Source organism: Plectropomus leopardus, chromosome 21 (genome assembly GCF_026936395.1).
Source record: "Plectropomus leopardus strain MGB_pleo_1.0 chromosome 21, ASM2693639v1, whole genome shotgun sequence".
NCBI classification, from domain to species: domain Eukaryota; kingdom Metazoa; phylum Chordata; class Actinopteri; order Perciformes; family Serranidae; genus Plectropomus; species Plectropomus leopardus.
This window is the reverse complement of record NC_142196.1, coordinates 20,144,607-20,169,051: the sequence shown is the minus strand read 5'-3', so window position 1 is coordinate 20,169,051 and position 24,445 is coordinate 20,144,607. Positions and strand designations below refer to the sequence as shown.

The 24,445-nt window shown below is 39.5% G+C and overlaps 2 long non-coding RNA genes across 5 annotated transcripts in view; both read right to left on the bottom strand.

Annotated features, from left to right (window-relative positions):
• Positions 1 to 708: 708 nt before the first annotated feature.
• LOC148186058 (uncharacterized) lies at positions 709 to 20,746 on the bottom strand. Its single transcript, XR_015775393.1, has 2 exons — positions 20,628 to 20,746; positions 709 to 5,695 (listed from the first exon to the last, which is right to left on the bottom strand). It is a non-coding gene; the product is annotated as an uncharacterized LOC148186058 (long non-coding RNA).
• Positions 20,747 to 20,899: 153 nt separating this feature from the next.
• LOC121960356 (uncharacterized) overlaps positions 20,900 to 24,445 on the bottom strand; it is a 34,673-nt gene continuing 31,127 nt past the window's right edge. Inside the window, exons 2-4 of one of the 4 annotated variants that reach the window (XR_015775390.1) lie at positions 23,479 to 23,581; positions 21,563 to 21,697; positions 20,900 to 20,993 (exon numbers count right to left, since the gene is read on the bottom strand). This is a non-coding gene — a long non-coding RNA (uncharacterized LOC121960356). Of the gene's footprint in view, positions 20,994 to 21,562; positions 21,698 to 21,726; positions 23,582 to 24,445 lie in introns of those variants that run through there. The other 3 variants (XR_015775389.1, XR_006106971.2, XR_015775388.1) reach the window with 3 other exon arrangements.

The following is a 24,445-nucleotide window of genomic DNA, read 5'->3' as shown; positions in this document are numbered from 1 at the left end:
ACAAAAATGGCATTGTACAAACAACAAATTTAAAATAAGTCATAATAATAATAATAATAATAATAATAATAAAGAAAAGAAATGTTTCAAAAACAGGCAAACAATAATTCTGCTGAAAATATTTTTTAGACATTTTTCCAATCTTTGTTTTTTTATCATCATCCCTCTAAAAATTGTTAATAGTGTGAGAAGAAAAAATCACCTCAGTGGCTGAACTGGTCACACTTATTAAAAAAGGGTCGCAAGTAGACTATGATAATAGGGGTGACAACACAAAAAAATAAATATCATATTATGTTGTATTAAAAATAATATTTCAAGAATGAGGCTGGGGTTATTTTATGTTTGGGCATTAAAAAACTAAATCAAGGCATGTGCTTTTCCGTCAAATTGGATACTGACCTTGACCGACCCACATTAATACAGTTTCTCTATCAATGTCATTATAAAAATTCAGATTTTGTGCAGTTCCAGCCACATTCATTCACTCAAGGACGCCCACTGTTTTAGGTTTTAGTCCCTCAGCGGCCTCTGGCCTTATTTGAATGAATTATTCCACTGAGTTCCCTGCAGTGAGGGACACTGATTTTAAATTTGGGGGGATAAAGACCACTGATATTGGACTGGTATCATATATTGGCTGATATACTGGGTTTCAGTGGTAGATCATCGTGTTAGTGGAAAAAAAGAAGAAGACAACAAAATTCGTAAATTTGCACTTATATTCTTTAATTGTTTGTTGATTATTATTATTCTTTGTTGGGTTGCTTTTTTGTGTAATTAGTGTTTCTCGACAGTTCTTGTTTTTGTTTGTAACACACAACATAATAATAAGCTTGCCTTGGGCGCTGAACATGTTTGGCTGGGCGCTGCTGGGACTAACCCGTGTTTGGGAAGAAAGAGTTCAATTACAGCATCTTTTACTGAAACCAACATTTATTCTTTTCCAGAGAAAACCATCATCATCCCAAAACAATTAAAAACACATTAAAAAAGTCATACTGTTGCACTTGGGTGACATGACAACGAAGACAGCGAGTACACGTCTGCACATGTATTATCTCTTCTCATGTAAATTGGTATATGTGCCATTTCTTGATTTTGGAGAGCATTTTATCAATTAATTTATATCATTTATAGCAATAACTCTGTGTTACATTTTATTTGTGTAGAAAAATTTGTTTTTCTTGCATGCTGTAGTGAAAATGATCTAAAATCCAAAATCATAATCCAGGTCAATTTATTCACCCCAAACACATGCATTTCCACTAAAACACAAACTAACTAATCTATGAAATCAGTGGTAGACCAGCAGCTCCTGTGTTCAGCGAGGTAAAATTACACATCACTCATTACAGATTACTCAGTATGGTGTCAGTATTACTCACATTTTTTGTGTTTATGGCAGGACAAACACATACACCAAGCAGGAAATATGCAGGCAGAACTATTTGTGTTTTTATAAAGACACCAAAAAACAAGAAAACAAAGAAAGAAAGAAGTGTAACACTGACAACAGTGAGTAACAGCATTATACGGATCAGTAAAAGTAACCCGTATAATGCGAGAAGCATTTTTTCACATTATCTAATCCATATATAAACTTTGGACACCCCAGTTTTAGTTCAATTCACTGACAATTTTCTCAGTTTGGCATGGAGGTAAAACAAAGCTTTCTTACAAAAGGTCACTAGTGGGGTCAAGTATTCCTTTAATGTTCCTGTTGTCACTCTTGAGTGTGTTTTGATCTTTGGGGCCACCGTAGTTTGCTACATCTGGTCGTGTTATCATTCATCTGTCAGACTGGTGGAAACAAAAGGCAAATCCAAATCCAAGTGCAGCTCTCTGTCGCTGTCAATGTCAAACCCAACAAGGATCACGGCAGTCACTCTAATTGGCTAACCTTGGCCGTGGATCGTCCTGTTCTCAGAGCAGCTGTACTTTCCCGTCCACTCCTCTCCTCTTCAGCACAGATGGCCCTCAAGAATGACGTCTGCCAGGTGACGGAGGTTTGCAACTCAGCATTTTGGCTGAGGTTAAGTGAAGGCTGCTCATTGTGCTCTGGGCCCCGGCATCTGACTCTTACCTGGGATTGAGTCTCTCCATTAGTTAATCACCCCCACACTAAACCTCCTAAGCCTGGCGCTGGAACAATAGAAAACATCTCACACACAATCAATCAGCTTTTTTACAGCGCTGCTGCTCAGTGAGATCACCGCGCCGGGCGTCGTATTATTCATATGGCCGATAAAATTGGTCGTCTCTGCTGTGACATCTGCTGAGTTTTAGCTCTTCCATCTTGCATCCACATGGCACACATTTTAAGCAAATTACTAAACACATCTCCCGCCGGCGTGATCACTTTATTGTCATTGAAGAGATTTTGTTGCTTTGATGTGTGACGCTGTGACACTTGGCAGGCAGTAAATGTTCAAACGTGGAGGGAACACTGTTACGTAGGTCTGGATAAGACTTTCCGTTCTCTTTAGATAACAGTTTGTATCACTCAACTGTGCTTGACCGATTGCTAAATGTACCTGGAGTTCAAGCAGTGGGTCACTCCGACCAGAGCTGGCGGACATACAAAGTAAGAGGAAGGACATTTCTAAAAAACCATCACAACAGCATGAGCTCATCGAATTTGGTAATGATTAATGGACGTTCTCCTGATGTCACGTCATCCTGGAGGTTCATTTGAGCCTTTTCTCACTTTTGACATAGAAAACATATAATCAGTGCTTTCAGAAATGATGATTCAGCAATTTCTGAAGAAAGAAACGATAAAAAGTGGAAAAAAAGTGCCAATTTTCTGCAGCGTTTCCTGACAGTAAGCTTCACAGTTTAACCCTTTAGAACGTGGATTGACATCAGTTTTGTTGTCCTTCAATCAGATGCATTTCACAAGCATTTAAACCTGAGGGAACTGGTGCAACTTCTTTGAGAACATGGGGACAAGGCAATGTGGGACTTGGCAAGAAATGTCCATAAAATTGCAAAAAAGACAACAAAATAAAAAACAGTAAAAGGTGACAAGATTATTATTGTTATTATTATTATTATTATTATTTTTGCTATTTCCAGAGAATTTTATCAGTCTCATAATTATATAAATACAATTATTTTATGGAAAGAAAAATATTTTATTATCATACTTTTTAAGGTAATTTTCTTGTCTCTCTTTTTATTTTCTTGAGCTTATTTTTAGGCAATTTTCTTGTAATCTTTAACTAATTTTTTGCACATTTTTCAGCTGCTTGTAAAGATTTTATTGAATTTTTTGCACTTAAGGTCATTTTCGTTTTCATTTTTTTCTTCTTTTTTTTGCTTGTTTTCTTGTAACATTTTACTAATTTCTTGCTCATTTTTGGGGCAAATTCTTGTTAAATACACTGTGTTTTTGTTGTTGAAACACTGTTTTTGAAGGAAATCATGCCAATTTGCTCAGGTTTCAAAGGGTTAATAACCCCTGCTTTATTCCTGCTGTGCTTTTTCCAAGGTGAGAGGGAAAAAAAAGCAGAGAAGGCATGGGAGAGTGTTAACTGTCTTCTGTAGGGCCATTCATAGTCTCTCTGCCACTGGAAACGCTGGTGAGGAATTCGGGGAATGTGACTTCTCGGCAGAGATCAAAAGGGTTGAACATTAACTGTTCTGAACTCTTCAGCGCTTCGGTGCTGCTCCCAGAGACTGCCTCTCAAGTTCAAGGGTCCCGCAGGAGCCCTGTTGAATGCTCAGTGTCAATAACAGGTACGTCACATGGTGCGGTTACACGTGAAGCCGCGGGCCATCCCCGTCCTCGGGCCCCCTACACACACATATATACTGGGAAATATACAAACCATTAGGGCGCTCATACAGTATGCACCTGCTGCTGCCACTATGAGGCAGAGTGAGGGTGACTTCCAGAGTGATACGGAAGGAGGCACATATGTCCGAGGAAAGTTAGGAGCCCGAAGTGATTTTCTGCGAAGGACAGAACACGACATTCCTCTGCAGCCGTTTTTCCACTTGTCTAAACTTTTGCAATAACTGCCTTTTGCAAGAGCTGCCAGGTCTTAACCTGAGGTGACAACTGTTCTCCAGATGAGCTCTGAACGCCGCTCTAACACCTGCAGTGTTTGAAGCCTGCAGGGTTTTGTCTTCGTCGGACACTTTGAATAAACCCGACTGGGTGCCCTCCGTATCGCAGAACTGTCAGAGCAGGCTGCAAATGAGTGAGCCTAAAGATAAATCATCCAGATTAGCGACCATAAATAAGTGATCTTTGCACTGAGATGCCCCCTGGTCCTCTCAGTCCACCTGCTGACGGCTGTTAAAAGCAGTCTGATTAGTTAATGAGCTAAATTCGATTCAGTTGGGTAAATTCATTTCAGGTCACATATGGAGAAAATTAAAGAAACCAGTTGATTGATCAGAGGAAAAATACACACATCCAGTGTGCACAGACACACACATAATACAGCTGAGGAGGGATTAGTGTCAAACGCTACAACTATTGTACATACAGTATCTCTTTGCGGAGGCCTTGGCAGCGTTCCCAGGTAGTAAGCAGCTACTACCGAACAGGGCTTTGGGTGGGTGCCATGTTTTGACAGTGAGGGATGGGGACGTCCATGCGGCAGCTGTGGGTCTCTGTCACAGGGCAGGAATGGGAGGTAAGAGGGTTCACTGGGTGACGCTGCAATGGAGGCGCCCTCTCTTGTAATAGTCTCAACCCGCTTCCTGCTGGGGACCCGGACAGATTTATGATCCAGCAAATGAAATGTTAAAGCAGGATGTTCTGAGGAGCCGGAAACTTGGGCGTGGACTGATCTGCATGTGTCTGCCATTATAACAGCTTGTGCATATACTGAACTGTCACCCTGTTTTTAGTGAGAATTTTGTCAACCGCTCGCTGCGCAGATTTAAAGCAGGAATCTGGGAGAGTCGAGTGGTGTCAGCGCATGCCACATAATGTCCTGCTTCAGTTCCATCCATGGCAACCTCTGTTGTTTTCATACCCCCGTCTATCTCTCTGTCCCCGCTTTCCATTTTGTCTCGTCTGCCAGTTAAAGTTGAAAACAGCAAAATAGTCCTTTACAAAAAAAGCAGAAATCTAGTCGTCATATATTGCCGCTTTTGTAGCGAAAGAACCCGACGCAAAGAACCACTTTTCATGTCCACGTGATGCACCGCTGGACGCCGTCACGTGAGAACGCAGATGGACAGAACCATACCCAGTGTTATTATACACCGCCAGACGCAGCACGATACACGGACTGTCGGCATCAGTTGAGAACGCGGCTGGACGGAACCCGTCATGTTCCCATGATACGCCACAGGATGGTGTCAGGTTGAAACGCTGCCAGTATCAACAGCAGGGGGGGTGGTGGATGGATCCAACACCCCAAGCCTTCATGCTGGTGTTTAATTCCTGTCTGAATGTGATATTTTCTTTCCACACCTTACCAGATTTCTCTTGCCTGATCCTCATCATCCGTGCCAGCATGTGCTTTTGTTGACATCGCAGCATTGACTGCCATGTGCTTGTGTTGTCTAAACATAACCACATGCAGCGTAATCCTACCATGACCATCAGTAAGGGTCAAAATCCACTGTTTTCTGGCAGAGAACGTCGGCCTCAGACCTGACGGTGTTGACTCTCATCACAAGCGCTCCCCGCTCGGCTGCAAACCGCCCCAGTGCAAGCTGGAGCTCACTGTTGACAAACAAAAACACATCATCTGCAAAAAGCAGCTCTTAAGTCACCAACATTTTCAATAACATATCTGTAAATTTAGGGTACACTGATGACACGTTTGAATTACATATTAAAAACTGTTTTCTTGTGTGTACAACTAATTCAATGTCAATATCAATCAATTGATGATTGATATTGACAGATCAGAGCAGATTTTAGCCCATGTTTTGCCTTTTGGTGGAGGGGCCATGCTTGTTTGCATTTCTTTTGCAGGCTAATATTGGTAAATATTAGATTAAGGATTCAGAAAGAAATTTGTTTCAATACAATGTGATCACAGACAAGCAATGCCTTTGTTCACAGTTTTATTTTCCATTTTATATTTTTTTATGCGCAATGATGACCAGAAAGCATTTCTTTTTATATTGTAAAGCAGTTTGGAGGGGAAACTAATCGAACATGACACAATATATTGTAAGTTAATACCCAACACACTATTTATATCACTATGATTTGTATGCATTTTAACATAATATAATGTTGGATAAATAGACGATGTCAGTCAGAATCAGAGCCTGCTGCCTCACTCTGCTCACTCAGTTGGTTTCTGATCAAAAGCTCCTGACAACACCTTCAGTGGCCCATGGGGGACAGCAGTTGCACTCTCACATGAATATTTGACAACCCATCAAAGACATGTAAAGAGAGTAAAATGCAAAAGAGGCTACTCATAATTATCAGGGGCGCTTTTTGCCCCCTCATTTACTGGCTTTTTATGAACCTTCAAGGGCACTTTTGCCCTGAGCCCTTGTTAATTACTGACCCTGGTTACTAGTCGTGTGTCTGTATGTATATGTGTGAGTGTGTGTAAATGTTTTTTGTCTGATTTCTTCACTTATCATGCAGTGGAGTTATCAGATATGTATCTTAAAGCGCTGAAATCTCTCGGACAGGCGGTGGCCTCAGAGCAGCGTGATACATTATGCTGATACGGTCAGGATTTCACTCTGTGTACTTTGGACCATCGCTGTCACTCTGAGGACGTTTGAATGAGGGAAGAGACGTTACTGAGCTGTTTGAGGTGTTAGGCGGTTGTTTTGTGCCTTTTTTGTAGCCATTTCATGTCTCTTTCTACTAATTTCACTTCTTTTTGTAATGTTTTTTTTGTGTTTTTGTGGTTGTTTTGTGTCTCTTTCTTTTTATTTTGTGTCTCTTTGAAGTTGCTTTGCAGCTTTACAGTTTTCTCTTTGTGGTAGTTTTTGTCTCCTTCAAGATGTCCTGTGTCGCTTTGTGGTTGTTTTGTGTCTCTTTTTGCTTGTTTTGCATTTCATTGTGGAGTTGTTTTGCAGCTTTTGGGGATAATTTTGCATCTCTTTGTGGTTGTTTTGCAGCTCGGCATAGCCATTTTGTATCTCTCTGTGTAACATTGTCGCTGTTAAATGTTTCTTTGTGGTCATTTATGTCTCATTGTCCTCATTTTGTACCTCTGAAGAAAGTTTTGCAAACGTTTGTCTTTGTTTGTCTTTTCTTTTGCATCTCTCTGTGGATGTTATGTGTCTCTGTGTAGTTGTTTTGCACATCTTTATAGTTGTTTTGCATTTCCGTGTTTGTTTTGCGTCTCTTTTGGTTCTTTTATGTCTCTTTGTAGCAGTTTTACATCTCTTTCTGGTCATTCTGCCTTACTCTGGAGTTGTTTTACTGCTCTTTATGGTCATTTTACAACGCTTTCTTGTTGTTGTGTGTCTACATGTAGTTATTTTGCTTCTCTTTTTGGTTGTTTTTACATCTCTTCAGGTCATATTGCATGTCTTTGCTGTCCTTTTGAATCTTCTTTGTTGGCATTTTGAGTATTTTTTGTAGTTGTTAGAGCAACTTTTTCAACAAGGAAACAGTCACTTCATACAGAGCTTCTTGACTCGGGGCCCCGTCAGGCAGGCCAATTCAGTAATCCATGATACTACAATCAGCCAGCTACCTATCACCTTCTGACTTGTACTTGTACTCACAGAGGAGAGAACACGAATGACGTCGGAGGGTCAAATTTGTGGACAGTGCAGGTCAGAGCTCAGCTGAGGTGGCCTTTAGCCCAAAACCCCGAGCCGTGGAGTTATTTCAGCCCAAAGTTAGTAATGAGATGCATACTTGTGTGCACGGCAGAGACACAGAGGGCCCTTCATGTACACAGCATCCCGGAGTCTCCTCCTCTGTAAGCTAACACAGCCAGCCATTCACTGTCTGTCACACTGCAGCACATGATCCTCACACCCACAGCCGTCCTAATCAGCCTATTTATGAACGTGGTGGCACATAAAAAAGACACTTCGTCTCGCGGTTGTGACTGCGCACAAAGACGATAATTGATTTATTCAGTTTAAATAATAGAAGCTTTTTCATGAGGTCAAGGGCGTTATTCCCCCAGAGTCATCGCTGTGGACGCAGACATTTACTGAGTGTTGAATCATCAAATGTTCTCTCTTGCTTGACCTTTTCCTGCTGCTGCATTCGATCACTTGATAGTAAAAGAGGTGAATTAATTTCAGACGTCGTGGAGTTGCACTCTGTGAACTCTGTCTTTTTTAGGCTGAGCTGTCATTTGTGGACGCACATGATTTTATGGTGCTTCGCCAGAACTATACTCATCTCGAACAACAGGCGCTACATTAGATGGGAGATGCCTAAACGCCACTGTGCCGAAAATTACAAGCTTTGATCCAATTGTGGTTTCTGTGTGTGAGTCGTCACATGATCTCTGCCCATCGGATCACTAACTATCACAGTGGGTGGATCGAGCAGCTGCTTTTCTGTGTTCCCGTTGTCTCCATGATGTCTGAGACTCCACACGTTGATTCCTTATTGAATAAAATGTACGGATTAATGCGGCTGTACATAGTATTAAATCAGGAAGTCATGTGATGTTATATTCATGCATCTCCAAATCTGTGATTTTGTTATCAGCATTGTCTATCTGTACATTACGTGCTGTCTGAATCAGAGCATCCTGCTCAGACAAGATGTGCCACTGACATTCCTAGAGACGAATCTGCATGTGTGACCTGAAGCAGGCCAGGCATAAAATAAAGTCACTTGATTAATCATGCAGTAGCCTCAGAAAGTCTAAAAAACAGCACAACTAAGCCACATGTTCTGTCTGTCTGTCTGTCTCTTCCAACAGCAGCACTATGCATTGTTAAGAAAAAACAGCTAAGCAAAACTGCAATACGATCTCATCCCAAGTCACATCATGTGCGGTTTAACACTAGAGCAAACATTTATTTAGCGGTCACCATGTTAAAAATACAACAAAAGATCAGAGGTGTATATTTACAGTGCAGCCAAACAAACTCACATTGTTTTCATAGAAATACAGAAAAAAACTGCATTTTCGTGTGCTGTTTCACAATAAAAGCCTCCTTAAAATATTAGGAGAGTAAACAGTAAACAGTGAGGCTAATATCAGAAAGAAAATTAAAAACAGTTATTTTGAATTACATCCTGCATTATTTCCTGTGTATCATTTGTCCACTGACAATGAAAACTACTATATAAAGAGGTAATCAGTGAATGTAAATAGACTATATGTCTGTGGCAGAAAAAGTATGGGTCATAAAAAGTGTCAAACATGGAGTTTAATTTTATGAAAATCTTAAGGTTTATAACATAATATTTCACTAATAGTTAAAAAGTATAATTCATATTAAAATGCTGCTGTCATATTGTCACTCATACAGCAGTTATAGATGCTCCACGGGAAAGAAATGTTCTCATATTTACATAAAACTACTATTATTTTCATTATTTGTTTTTATTTACTGCTTATAGGTGCTGAATAGGAGGGGTTAAAACAAAGTGTTACCAGGTCTCAAGTATGTTGTCCAACCTGCCCACACGTGGCAACAAAGTCTACAAAGCTGAGTACTTTCCTGCTTGACTCTGAAGTGAATCCTCACAGAGTAAACTTCAAAAGGCTTAGTCATTAATAATTCTGATTTAGGAGCTGATCCGCTCAGTATTTGCAATTCTGATAACCGATGCTTGAACTGAAGGAGAGGACTGAACGTGGAAACAGGGAGACGGGTTTGGGGGAGGTGGGAGGTGACTACCACTGCTGCTTTTCCTAAATTATACCTCAAAATGCTGACACCCTCCAGGGCGCGGCAGCCACAGGGGAGTTCATGAAATACTCCTACAAATAAATTATTCTTTAACAAATTGCTCTGTGTGTTTTGTTGATGCATATTTCATGCACCTTTCTTAATTTATTAAGGTTAATAAAGGCCCGGCTCCAGAACAAAATGACTTGAGGTGCATTGTAAATTAGTTGGGGTGCACGAGTAGTGCTGACCAGCAACAACAAAAGAAAATACTGTAGAATATTTGACAAGACATAAGTGGGTAAGTCTATATTCTAAATAAATTCAACACAGTAGGAAAGGTAGACTCAAACATAACAGGCTAGCAATGAAGCTAACTCAGTCTTTGCTTTTTTTGGTCAAGTTAACATTAAAACATTAGCTTCACAAGCTTAAACTAAAGCAACTTGAACTATATTATTTACAAAGTATGGCTTCATCACATATACTGAACATTGTGCCAAACTATTTGAAATAATGTTGTTGTCAGTGAGGTTACCTGTTGGCGAACCAATGCTAAAAACAAACCCAACACTATTTAATTTAATGGGCACTCTCACACTCACAAATGTCAAGGTATTAACACCATAACTTCCTGCAGAAGAAACAAGAATGATGCATAAAAATTCATCAGTGAAGTAAATTAAGTGTTTGAAGATCAAAATTTTTCTGGGGGAAAACCCTAAAACCGCAATTTTTTTTTTGCCTGACATGATGCCTGCCATGACGTAGGTACATTATAGTTTTATTACATGTTTTGATTTAGATGTTTATCATTTATTTATTTATAGTTAATTATTATTCAAATTTCAACTGAGGCTGCAAAATATAAAACTGGGGTGCAATTCATGCTTTTGCGCCTTTGTAGAAGCGCTCCTCGGCTAATCCTGTACATATATTACTGGTGCATTATATTAGCCTGTGGAATATATAAAAGCTATACTGAAGAAATGCACATGCATTTGAAGCAAAGAGGAAACTGCAGTTTTATTTTAGGTCCATGCCACAAAGAGCATGCTCTACATTCTGCGAAGACGTGGCAACCATCGTTCCTAGAAGTGTCAGTGAGGTGATAAACATACAAGGACTGTGGCAAAGTCAAAACACACGCAAAACATGGCCTCCATTCAAGACACCGATTTTTTTAAAGTTGCAGAGTAAAGTAGTTTACCACATTAAATTCAGAGTATGCGCGCCAACTTCCTTTTGAAGCGTCAGTGATGCAATTTCCTATACTGTTGTGCAATGTAAATGTTAAAGTTTGAGTATCTTTAAGCAGTAAAGATAAGTAGTATGTTTAGGCCTCGTAAAGCTGCCTTTTTCTGATTTGAAATGTGTTTTCCTGCATTTCAAACTCCAATCAGCTGTAAAACTGGTGTCAGAGAGCAGCTCTGAGTGATATTAGTTTGCTTAACCAACATTCACACAACCTCACCGGCTGACTCATTCCCAGGGAGAGACCCAGGAGGGGGCAAAGAGCAACTGTGACACCCCCCAACACAAACCCAGCAGGTAAACAGATGAGCGAGATGTGCCATCCTCTCACTGGCCGTAACAACACGCTCTACTATAAACATTCAGGCGAGCAAAATGATTCACTGCCTGCAACCTGATCACTCTGCCTTTCCTCTTTCTCATGGCCCTGTCTAAATGTCAGCATCTGTGTAAACGCTAAGGCAATTCACTTGTTGGTTCCCTGCTGTTAGCATGGAAAGAGCGGAGAATCACTCTCAGCGTGTCCCTTTTGGATCAGCCGCCTCTGATGTTAATTATTGTCTGAAGATAATGAGCCATATTCAAAGTTTGTAGTTTCTGAGGAGACTGCAGCTGATGTTTGAATATACATTTCTGGTATGTGCACTGCATAATTTGAAAAAAGAGTCAGATGTGACCATATTTCCCCCACAGTGCAATGCATAAGTTCATTGAGGTTAATGGAGCGATGTGTGAGTGGATCCTCACTTTGCTGAGCAGAAGTGAGAACCAAACTGACCAGGGGGAGGCCCCATCGCAGACACTATGATTTCTAAATGGCACCTTTATTTAAAGCTAGTTTTCACAAGCAGAACATATGCATAAAGAGAGCGCCAACTTCCCCTAACCATGACTCAGAGTGAAGATGCTGAACAAAATAGATTAAGCAAAGATGAATTTTTCAATACCTATATCACTGTACATTTTCCACAGACATAAACGGCAGCAGCTTACTGTTTTCTCTGGAATAAAAAAAAACCTTGTTGATTTTTATGTGGCCCTTGTGTGAGAGTGAAGTGACTGTCTTCATGTGATAGTGTGAAATGAGTTTGACAACTTGTCAGAATGCAACCAGTGTCAGTTTTTGATAAATAAAAAGATACATGCAGCTTGAGAGTCAAAACCAGGTGACCTGAACAGTCATAAATTTGTCAGAAAGTCAATGCAATGCTAAAAGTTAGTTTACTGGCTTCAGTTTACAATAACAATACAACTTACAACTGATACGACAGATGTGACGTGACGCGACGTGACGCGACGTGACACGACGTGACACGACGCGACGCGATGCAAAAACAACATGCAAAGACACAAATAGATTGAAAATCTTTGAATTTCAGTAGTACTTTTTACTCTGCTACATTTATGTGAGAACTTTGGTAATATGGTAATAAGTTACTTTTCAAATTTACATTCAGCCAAGTCACCAGAATGAAATGTTGTTTTGATGTGATATGTACTTTTCATACATATCACATCAATGTTTCTAAAGTGACGTGGTGCGTGAGCTGACTTCGTCATCCCAGGGTGGAGGGGATGGTGTGACACCCAAAAATGGGTGGTTTTTGAGCAACTGTTTTTTTTCTGCTTGGATAGTGCCATGAATTATTTTTTTTTACCGAGATGTAAATGGTGTTGGATGGCCTGTCACCTCGGCAAGATGCCTGTCAAGTTGCAGGCGACAGTTTAACCCCCTTCTCACCAAAATTAGTTCGTGCATGCTGGTTTTTAACGGATAAACTTGCTGAATATAGGCGATTTAAATCTCTGGCGGTGGGTAGCACACTTAAACACATCATCAAAACATCACACGCCCATGGTCATGTCTTTTCGGTTTTACACAGACCTCTTTTTAGGGCTCCATTCCCGGCTCAGAGGCGAAATTTCTCTGTCCCCCTTTTTCCGCAATTGGACGTTAAATACAGAACAGCGAGGAGGCTTAAAGGCATGATATTCCTGCCTTAAACAGGCAGTGTGAATGCGGCTTTTGCCTTTTTCACCACTGATAGCCCTTTAGCTTTGCTGACATTCAGGACTACAGTACTTGAGTAAACGTACTTAGTTTCCACACTAACCCTATATACAAGTACATTTTGATGCTAATACGTTTTCCCCTAAACCCTGACCCTTTGTACTAAACCCCAACCCTACTTAAGTAAGAGGATGAATGCAGGACTTTAACGCAGTATTTTTACACTGTATGAGATAAAGAGCTGAATACTTCTCCCAGCACTGAGGGTTTGGCTGCAGCGAGCTGACAGTTATTTTAATGTTATAGTTTACTCTATTATCATCTGTGTCAGCACTGATATGATCACATGCAAATCAAGCCAAATCTTCATCCTATGTGGGACTCTGCCATGTTTTCCCTCTCAGCACTAAAGCATGTGCTGATGGAAAAACACACATTACAAACGTCAGGAGTCTTGTGGAAAGTCTTATTTGAATGTTTGATAGCCAACAGAGTCACACTGTACATATAGCGCTGACTGACTGACTGACAGTGTTCTGGGAGAAATTCCAATCACGGCTCCGTCATACATCCACATTAAAATGCAAGTGAAAAGCTCAGCAGTCATGGCCGTGACAGAGCCTGTATTTCAGCGCCAGGAATGAGCAGGGCTCACTAACACAGTCTTTTGATATAGTGCGTTGGAAATGCAGAGCGGTTTAAGTCTATACAACGTGTGACAGCTCTGTATACTGTGGCCCGCTCAGCAGTATAGGGTGCGCTTGCTGCGTTAAATTCACTTTCAGTTGTATCATCGTTATTTGTGACTCCGAGCCAAGCCTTTGATTAAAGACCGCTGTTTAAATTTACGTTGGAACTTTATAGCCTTTTACTGTGCTTTACTGTACTGAATGTTATTTTAAGAAATCTTTTTAACCCAAACAAAGTGATGGGTTTAAATGAAATAAAAGTGCCTGGCTGGGTATGGAGATCGGTGGAGCGTGATTCCTGGAAAGTGCTTTCCCATGTGTGGGCGGGCAGATCAGTTGGACAGGAGCAAGTAGCAGCCTGCGCTGGTGTTTGACTTAGGAGAGGGCATACTTTTGAACACACTCCTGCCAAGTTACAGGCACTCAGAGACCTCCCACAGCTGTCTGACTATTTTTTTCACACCGAGCCTGGGAACGCAGGGTTGAACGCTCACCTGCAGCATGTCTGGACACTTTTAATCTACAGACTCTCTGCTCCGGGGAGTTATGGGAAGTATTGTACCTGTGAGATCTGAGCAAAATGGAAAAGATAAATGAGATAATCTGCAGTGAGGGCGGCTGTATAATATTACTAGATGGGGGAGATAAGGAAATGCAGTCATATACAAACATAACAGTGCACGTGTACACGCACATTAGTGTAGTCAACATGGACCAGATCCTTTAGATAAAAGGATTAAATGACTGGCCGTCTGAGCAATTATTTTAATTGAAGATTTGCTGATGAAGACATACTAAAGCTTAATGGGCCTTTGCTATTTTTATCCCACCCCACCCTTTACTGACCTTTAGTAGTAAAAATACTAGGCCACAGAGTCACAGCAAACCTCTTACTGACTTTAAAACCATAAATAAGTACGTTTTATTCTCTAAAATCTGATCTATGGAGCCACAAGTAATGGAAAATACTGGTACGTGGTTACGCTATCTTTAAACTCAGAATACGATGAATGAAAAGCTAAACTTTTGCAGCATTTTTGCATGCATTTTGACAAAAACTATGATGAAAAACTATGTTTTTAGAAAATATTTGCATGTACATGAGCTGTATTTGCATTTTTTTCAGAATTTCTGCAAAAAAAAGTGAAATATAGTGCTCTATTTTGCTTCTGTGTTCATGCATGTGCACTTTGCAGGCTGCAAGTCACCCGCAGGTCTCAGTATCAGAGGTGGCACCGGGTGTTGTCATGGGTTCACAGGGTGCAAATTTGTGAATGAAGTTCCTTCCATTTATGGTGCTGGTGGAGTGTTAAGACAAGAGGAACTTAACGTGATACTTCGATGGTTTCCTCTCCTCAGTTTCAGCTGTTGTTTCTTCATGTCAATGAATTGTAAAACCACTGAGTTCACTAGCGGTGTATTCATGATTCAGCTGCTCAGTGTGATAAAGCAAACTAATGTTTCGTAAATGTAAATATTGACATACCTGTGTTTCGGTTAAGTTGTTGCCTTGCAGTCTGGAATATTCAAACTGTGTTTATATTTCATATTTCCTGGTAGTGATTCATAAAGTTTTTGTCTTCCTCAAAATTATCCTGTTAACAAATAAACTTTTGCTTGTCTAACTCTTTAGACTGTAGAGGGATGCTGCCCTAAAAAACTGTTACCACGACCGTTTTTCACCATTTCCTGCTTAATATAATAAGTGGAGGTATGTATCATCAGCGAATGAATCATGGTTCCAGTTAGCTTGTGCTTTTCATATAATCATTGTTTGACATCTGAGTCAGACAGCCAACCTTTCTTCAGTGAACACAAAACCCTGTAGGCTGTTTGACAACACAGAGTCGTCAGACATTAGGACAAGAACGGCCCTACAAAAAACGGATTTTTTTTCCCTTTGCGGTTTAAAAAAAATCTGCACTCATATGATGACGTGAAAATCCTCGGTGTAACTTTGTGATGAAACACCACAGAGGAACACTATGCGCATGTGCAACATGCAGCCGTGACGTCACCGTTTTCACATGTCGGCTGAGGGGACTGCATTTTAAGATAACACTCTGGAACTCGGTTTCAGAAATTTGCATTTTCAGGCTACCAAAATGCAGTTGTCGTGTGAACGAAAGGCCAACCACAACAAAAGTTTTACATTTAATGAAAGAACTGTTGCCATGTAAATGGCCTCTCTGTCTATCCAACTGGAACCAAAACGTTTCTAACAAATTTTGCAACCAATCTCCCACATTGTGACGCTAACAAAGACATATAAAGTCATACTACGTTCACTCCTCACTCATCATTTAGAGTAAAATGTGTATAGTATATTTTACAGTCAGGTAATCTATATAAATCTTATTTTATCACACATTAAAAATCACTGGGTTAAAAAGTGAGGGGTTAACTTCACACAGTACCAATGGGGTGTTTTGACTGGATCAAAACAGGGTGGTTTTCTCCACATGGGTACAGGATCAAATTAACTCAGTATTGCATTGCTGCTGTATCAGGTCACTTTTAACCCCGTGATCTTTAGTGTGGGGGTCAAAATAACTAGTAAACAATAAACAGAAATACAAAAATAGCACTGAGGCCCTATTTGGATGGGACCAGTATTACCTGGGGATCTCATGTGATTTAGAAATTGTGTAGAAATCAGAATTTAAGAAATTTGAGCTTGCTCTCACTGCGAATGGGTCTCCTTTGTATGCCGAGATGAGCCTCCCACATTCAAATTCTCAACCAGGAAAGAGGCAGAAACAATGCGGAGAGAATACAGAAAACCTAAGTACGACCCCAAATCAAAAAGACGATTGGCACAGGACTGATATTATCACATGACCTCTGTGTTTGGTGAAATATGTTAGGTATGTGGAGTTATTTTTACTTGACAAATTACCAAAATGACAGGTTACAATCATAAACGAATGCTGCAATAATTACAAATCACTCAAGGTCACCAAGTAATACTGGTCCTGTGCAAATATGACTGGGTACACAAAATGACAATTTTTTTTGTCTAATTTATGACTATAAAGATTAAGAATACAATTGCACCGTTAAAAGTAACCACTCTTTTTAGTTAAGTTCATGACCTAACAGATATGTAAAGATGATACTTTTAATGGGCCAAATAAACACATAGTGGTATGGCGGAATAATCCAATGGAAATAATAAAAATAACACTAAAACTGGGGCAAAATAACCATATATTTTGAGTGTGATAGTAGTTTTAATGCCCACAATTACTGAGTAAAAGTTACCAGCGCTACCAAAATTGGGTCAGATTGCCCCAGTATCGTTTTTAGTGTGTATGAAATGAATTAACTTTCATGCACACTATGAAAAGTCCATTTTCAGTGTGTGTGTTCAGGTTTCAAGTTGCATAATCACACCATGATTGGCTTGTTGAGATGTCATAAATCATCCTCACATGCATTCGTGTTCAACTCAGATTAAAGGTGAGCACAAAGAAACTTTCTCCCTCCAGCAAATAAATGTCAAACTTAATTCATGTTTAAAGTTCATAATTCATAATTCGTTTTGCTCCTGCCAACTAAAGAAAACCTGAGAGTCACATACTGAGGCCAAAGGTGTCTTCTGAAGTAGTGACGACACCAGGGCCCACGCTGGATTTGAATGCAGGTGAGAAGTCACACCTGATTTGGGCTGGAGAGGCTGAAGAGGTGTGAATGAGACCGCATGTTTCTCACCTCCTGGTGTAAAACGCAAACAATGCAGCCGCCGCCCAGTCAGAGTGAGGGATTTAGCAAGTGGCAGATTGTTGAATGGGAGCGAGCAGACCGCTGGCGCTGGTGAACAAACAGAGCAGCCACATCAAAAGGCGGAGGGCGTGAACCGAGGCGGGACCACTGACGGTCAGGTCAGACAGTCGGGACATTTTCCTACACTGAAAAACTCTGGATGATGACGATACTAAAAGAACTTATTATGGCACAAATCAGCCTAAAACTCATTATTTTATGGAAAATTTATCATCCACTGGTTGGATATTTGCAGGGATCTAAACTGAGGATATAAGAAGATTAAGATAACATCAGAAATGAATTTAGTAGAGCACATAGTTCATTTTAAATTATATATATTTTCACATTTTTGATTTATTTATAGATCTTTTGATCTACAACAGTGGATCCCAATGGATTCTAAGATATCAAACAGGAATGCAGAGTAAAAAACACACACTGTACCCAAAATTACATTACTCTTTAAGACATTCCTCTAATCTTTGGGGGTTTTCTCCTATAAAATAATCTAGTTTTCTCTCCCAGAACTCTGGACAATAGTGCTAGGACGAAGCATTGTTTTTAAAGGTTTTTAAAAATGCCCTATTGGCACCAGTTGCAAAGGTCAACCAAATAAATGCTTGAATATTTTTGAGAGGCCTGAAAAACAGACTTTGTTTCAAGAGGTCTGTAGACATGGGTTTTTGTCGCCTCCAACTCCAATTGCCATTCATTGGAACTCAACTCCTTGGTGGACACGCTAATATCAGATCCTTAATTGATGCGCGATGCAATTATGCATCCACAGTAATTACTCTCCTTTTCCTTCTAAGCTGCGTTAACACATTATTCCAAGTTAGTCTGCACCAAGTTTGAAAGAAAGGCTGAATAAGTCAGACATAGAAAGAGAAGAAACCACTAAAGATTTCAAAGACCTCTGGTCCTACTTCTGTCTACTGTTACCTGTTCTTCTGCCTGTCCGTGACATCGCACGGGCACACCACCAAACCAAAACAAAACAACACAACACACACAAAGCTAACAGAAAGGTAAAATCGCCTGCTGCAGAGGTGTGTTCACAGAAAATGGGAACGCAGTCTATCATCTATATTTAATGGGTTTACCATTTTTTAAAAACCTGCATGCATGCACTAATTTTGGTGGGAAAGGAGTATTAGTTAGTAAGTATCAGCTTTTTCATTAAAACAAATGTGGCATTCAATAGTACTTTGCAGTGTACATTCAAGCAAGATTGAGTATTTTGTTTACAAACAGTTGGTGAATATTCCTGCTTCCTATTTCCAGCTTGACATTCTGAAAACAAGGCTATGCTTATTTCTTATTGTTAGAGGATTGATACCACTCACTACACTTTGTTTTTTGTCTAAATCTGAGGTTTTCGTGATGAATACCTTTTGTAACTTTCTACTTTAAACTCCTCTGTCTTGTCTTTCACTTCACCTTGCTCTCTTTTGTGAGCCAGTAAAAACAAAGAATGACATGTGAAGCTCAGTTAAATTGACATTTAAACAGGTTTACTGGGCCGTAAAGAATTGCAGCACATTGTGAGCACAAGACAACTCCACAGGTACGCTTCATAAACTTCATTTTGTTACACAACAGAGAGTATTCGATTCCCTCAGATCTTACACTAAAGCCCCACAGCACTTGGTATCTCAGTTTTTTTAAAATACGGTTTTTATATCATTGTTTCCAGTAGTTTTCTTGATGTAGTCAAATATAAAAATTCAAATGTAACTTTTCTTAAATATTTCTTTAAATATTTACATAATAGTACTACTTGTTTTATTATTACTATATTTATGTTTTATATTTTTAAATACTGGTCCTCGTTTCTACTTTCTGTAATTCTCTGTGCATGGCATCAGAGCGACTGTAACAAACCACAATTTTCCCCCAGTGATCGGTAAAGTAAAGTAAATTCTTTAAAATCAATGAGAAAAGACAGGACATCTTGACAATTATGAACATTTTGTCATATGAATTAGTCCCTTAACAGGCATTGTAGCGGTACGGTAGATATTTTTAGTGATCAAACTGCTTCACTTTTTCTACCCTGTATTTTTAAACAGATTTTGTTACTACATTCATTATCATGTGTATTTATTTTTATATATTTATTTTTATGTATTTGTTTTTTTTGTAGTTAATTTTATTTTCTGATTTGTATTATATAACACTGACAATTTGTTGTTTTCTCTCCATAAATTCTAAACAGATTTTTGTGTTTGTTTATTTTTTCTTATTTAATTTTATATATTTATTGTATGACATCACTTCTTCAGATTTCTATTATATTACATTGACTTATGCACTTTTTTACAAAGCATTACATTAGGAAAATGTTGCTTTCTTAATAAATTGATGCATTTCATATTCTACGATCCATAATGTTGTATAATTTTTCGCAAAGGTATTTCTTAGTGTGACTGTTAAAGGTTCAAACTTTTGGTAAAAACTGTGTGTTTATGTAGGACTCCATCACTCCTAGTAAGAAGCAAAATGAGATTTTTTTTTTTTGAAGTATTACAGTTCACCTAGTGTGTGCGATGCATAATAAAAAAAATAAAATGATGTGATAAACAGTTTCTCTTTCTAGTGTGTGCAGACAGTACACATCTTGGGTCATAGAAAAAATCCCTAAAATGAGCACCACTGTGCAAAGATGAATGATGATTGCATTAATTACGTGTACATATGCTGAGCGTGTGTTTGTGTGCATTAAACCGTCGTGTACGATGAGGTGGCGAAGTGGTGGGAAACTCAGTCATGCTTTACCAATCTGGGAGTGAGCATTTGTGTAGTTTTGCTCTGTTTCCTGGTTGCTGGGTGGGCATCCCCGGTTTATTCATTACCTGAAGTCTCGTAGTAATTTGTGTGGGACGTGAAGCACGACAGCGCAGAAAAAAAGGGAGTGGGAGTTTTATTTCAGTGAGGTTTGTTGTTTGTTTAACCCCCGCGCTTTTCTTCCAGACACAACCCCGACTTCACATGAAAGCGAGCGAAAGAGAAATTCAGACAGCCTGACCTGGTAAACGTACAACATAGTTGTCCTCTGAGTGTTTGAGTGTGAAGGAGGTTAGAAAGATAAAAAGTGACACAGCAGAAGGAGATTCAGTCCAGTGAGCATGACTAACCACTCAGCTGACCTCATCCAAAGGTTTGCGCTGGGCCGGCAGAAGTGAGAGGGATGCAGTGTGGAATCCATCACATGAACCAACACCTGCTGTGGTCAAGCCCGGAGACTGAACTGGAGGTGGCAGACAGACAAATGATTAGTCAGCTGCCCTTGAGCAAGGCGCTGTAGCTGCTGCCAGAATACTGTCCTGTGTGTTTAAAGGTACAGTTACACAAATACTTTAGTTACTTTCTCTACTAAGATGGGCACATAGTGACACTGCCCTGATAGCTCACCTGGAGTGTGTGAATACTGTTAAGGCTGAGTCCAGTCTGGGCTGTTTGCTACATTTTGTCCCCTGCCTTTCCTGTCCTCACTGCACTCACTATAAAAAAGTCACAAAAGACAAACAAATAAGCAGTAAAACCATCAGACAGGTTGTAAACAAGTCAACAGTTTAGATTTCTGTCACTGTAACAGGGAGCGTACCTGTAATGTCGGTAACAATAACTCACTTGGTAAACTGTGAGGACTGTTTAAACAGTTTGTGTCCCAATTACTGTCCACTTTCGCTTTTTGGTTTTACTCTAATGGCTGGAGAAGATGAGTATTTGTTATTTTTTTCCCACTGTTATTTGGACCATGGTAAACATTAATCCTGGAGGGTTGTTTAAAAGCTGTCCTATTTGGTTTCTTACCACCTCAGACTTCTTTTTAAAAATGTCACTTCCTTTCCCAGATCCCAGAAATGACTCTGGCAAATAAAAATATTATTATAACCAAATAAAAATGAATGCCAAAACTATGAAAATAAGATCTGAGTTGTAATAAAAACATGAAACTAAAATGGCTTTAACTGGAAATTCTGCAGGACAACACCTTATTCATAAAGAAATACCCCTGTGTTGTGGTTGAGACTTCATAGTAAGAGCACATTTTTTGTGCTTAACTGACCCTTGTGCGAAGTGTGAGGAGCTCATGTACAGATTAAACGCTTTCACTCTCTGCAGCTGTAAACAGGAGGTAACGATGCAGAAAACCCCGGACCGGCTTCAGTGTAATGAGTACGCTTCAGCCGCTTGTTGGACTCTAAGAAAAACACACGTTCAGTAAACATCTGCCAGAGTGAGAGATTTATTCAGACAAGTGTGCAGCTTTTTCAAAACATACAACAGTGTAAAGTGCCAGAAAAGACATACAGCATGCACGCTGAAAACGCAAGTAAAATTGTATGTGGTTTTATAAACTTGCAAAACAAATTCCGTTCCCGTTTCACCTCACTGTGGTCAGACTTCATTTACACATTATCACGGATTCTCAGTGTATTTTGGCACAATGTTTTCATGACCTCAGCTATTTAAAATTAGTCAAGCTGGGAAAATTTGAGCAGACTTCTCTGTTTCTTTTTAAAGAGCATGAATATGGAGATATTTAAACCTATTTAATTGATGTTTTTATTAACCCTTTGAACTCCCTTTGCAATAGAAATGGTCCACCAGTGCCTACATTGGTACTTGTGCTTTTTGTGATGTCATTTTTTGGAGTATCTTCAAATGCTTCATATCCCCAAAATCTGTACAACCTAAGCTAAAAGGCTATGTATGTTGGTAAATCACAGGTCCGTTATCAACGATTTAACATTGTGAGGGACGCAACCTTCAGGGGAAGTCTAGAGAGAAATTTTTAGAAACTCAGTAGTTAAACTGACCATTTTAGAGCACTTTTAAACAAAAATCATAGATCAGAAGTTCTCAAAGTTTTGATGACTAAGTTCTGTCTAGGGGATTCAGCATCTGATTGACTGTTGAGAAAAAGTGCACACATATCTTTGTGCACACAAAGATATTTTTGTGAAATACTAAGACTTTACAAAAGCTATAAAAAGCGACAGTGATATAGCCTACATAGTATTCATATTGCACTCTAGGTGTCCACTTTTTAATGCATTTTAAGGTAATGAAATAGAGACAGTACAGTGTTTAAAGCTGATTAAACAGCAATGGTCGAGCAACGATAAACTGCAGTACACCATAACACCAGAACCAGTAATGATAATTATGGTTATTTGTTGCACATGTGCATCTCACGTAAGCTAAGTTAAGCTAAGGTAATGTAATGTTAGGTCATGACATCATGACGTGGAAGACAGAAGATAAATATATATATACATATACAGGATTTCCTGTGGCGATTATGGAAATGTGATGACAGGAAAAAGAGAAGTTTTAGCTTTCTGCTACAAAAAGAATAAATGTTCTAGTTATGTTTTTTTTAAAAAATTTGATTGAAACAAGACTATGCAATGATCTACTGCAGCTATTATGGCAAAATACCATGTTTGCACTGCATGTCAGGAAAGGTAACTGACACAGAAGACAGGAGCCTCAGCTGCAAAAATGTGAATCTATTTTGGTTCGTATTTTAGGTTTAAATAGGATCATGCATACAACAGTCTCCCACAGAGATCCGCTAGACACGTCTATTTAAACTGTCATATTGAAAAAAAATGTCAACATCCTTTTCCTTTGTCTCTTTCTGCATTTCAAGTGAGCCAATTTGACTTCCTGATCATGGACAAACTGTGCCATAAAAAACAGAAAAAAACTTATTTGACTCCTGAACTTAGGGCAGGAGAACGTCCTGCACATTAACGTGATCGGCACTGGCCCTTTAAGCAGACCAGCATGACAGTTGTAACATTAGGTACTTCCCAACCACAATGTAGATCACCACAGGGGCCCATTCAGGGTGTATCTGTGTCCTCTCAATGAAAGGGGGAAGTAGATAGTATTAAAAGCAATGCATGTGTGTTTGTGTGTGTGTATTAAGACGCAGTGAAACCGAATCCAACACTGACTGACTGCTTCCACCTTTGCATCCTTCCCATTCAGATCAGTATCTTCGGTCGTCTCTGAGCACAGCAGCTGCAAGTGAAATCTCTGGACTGCATGAGAGTCTGTAACACCACCCACCCTGCAAAACAGAGACAGGAGATGTTTAAGTACTGATATGACATGTTTGTGAGTCGACTTTCATTTCATAATGCAAGTAAAACTTTCAGCTCTGCAGATGAGCCGCTCCTTTCATTATGAGTTGTGGGGCCGTTCGTTGTAAATTTGCTGTGAAATTCAGATTTAAAAAAAAAGAAAAAAGCACTCATCCTTTCCCACATTCAGAGTAAAAACACAAATTTACATGAAAAGTCCGTGAATCAGATCAACAAGTCAGGAGTCCGAGAGGATGCATAAAGAAACTTGAATTACCGACTCACGATCGTATGCCTCTGCAAATCAGCCAAGTTGCAGTTTGCATCCACATCTGTCCAGACTCATGTGTAACCATGACAACAGACAACGCTTCAAATGCTGCAAAGAAGCTACATATTCTAAAACGTGGATACTTCAAACACATCTCCAACCCAGCAGCATAGAAAAGCACACTTTTAAGATAAGTGAATAAGTGAAGTTGAACTTTGATCTCTCATCACTTCATCATTTTATCCTAGTAGACATTTGTGTGAATGTCTACGTCATAATTAGCACAGAAATTATTGAGTTTGAGCTAAAAACGTGTTTTGAAGCATCAGTGACCTTTGACCACCAAAATATATTCCCTCGAGCCATCCTTGAGGTATCCTGCTCACGAGAATGGGAAAACATCAAGCCTCCAGCCAATGGCTAGAAGCGAAAAAAAGGGACAAAAAAATATTAAAGCCGGCTTTCAGGCTGTGAACCATATGACGGTTCAGAGTAGCTTCTGGTTGTAAAGCCACAGGCAACATGTCAGAGAAGTGTCGCTAAGGTCGTAATGGACAGTTCTGCTTTTTACTGGAGTCTC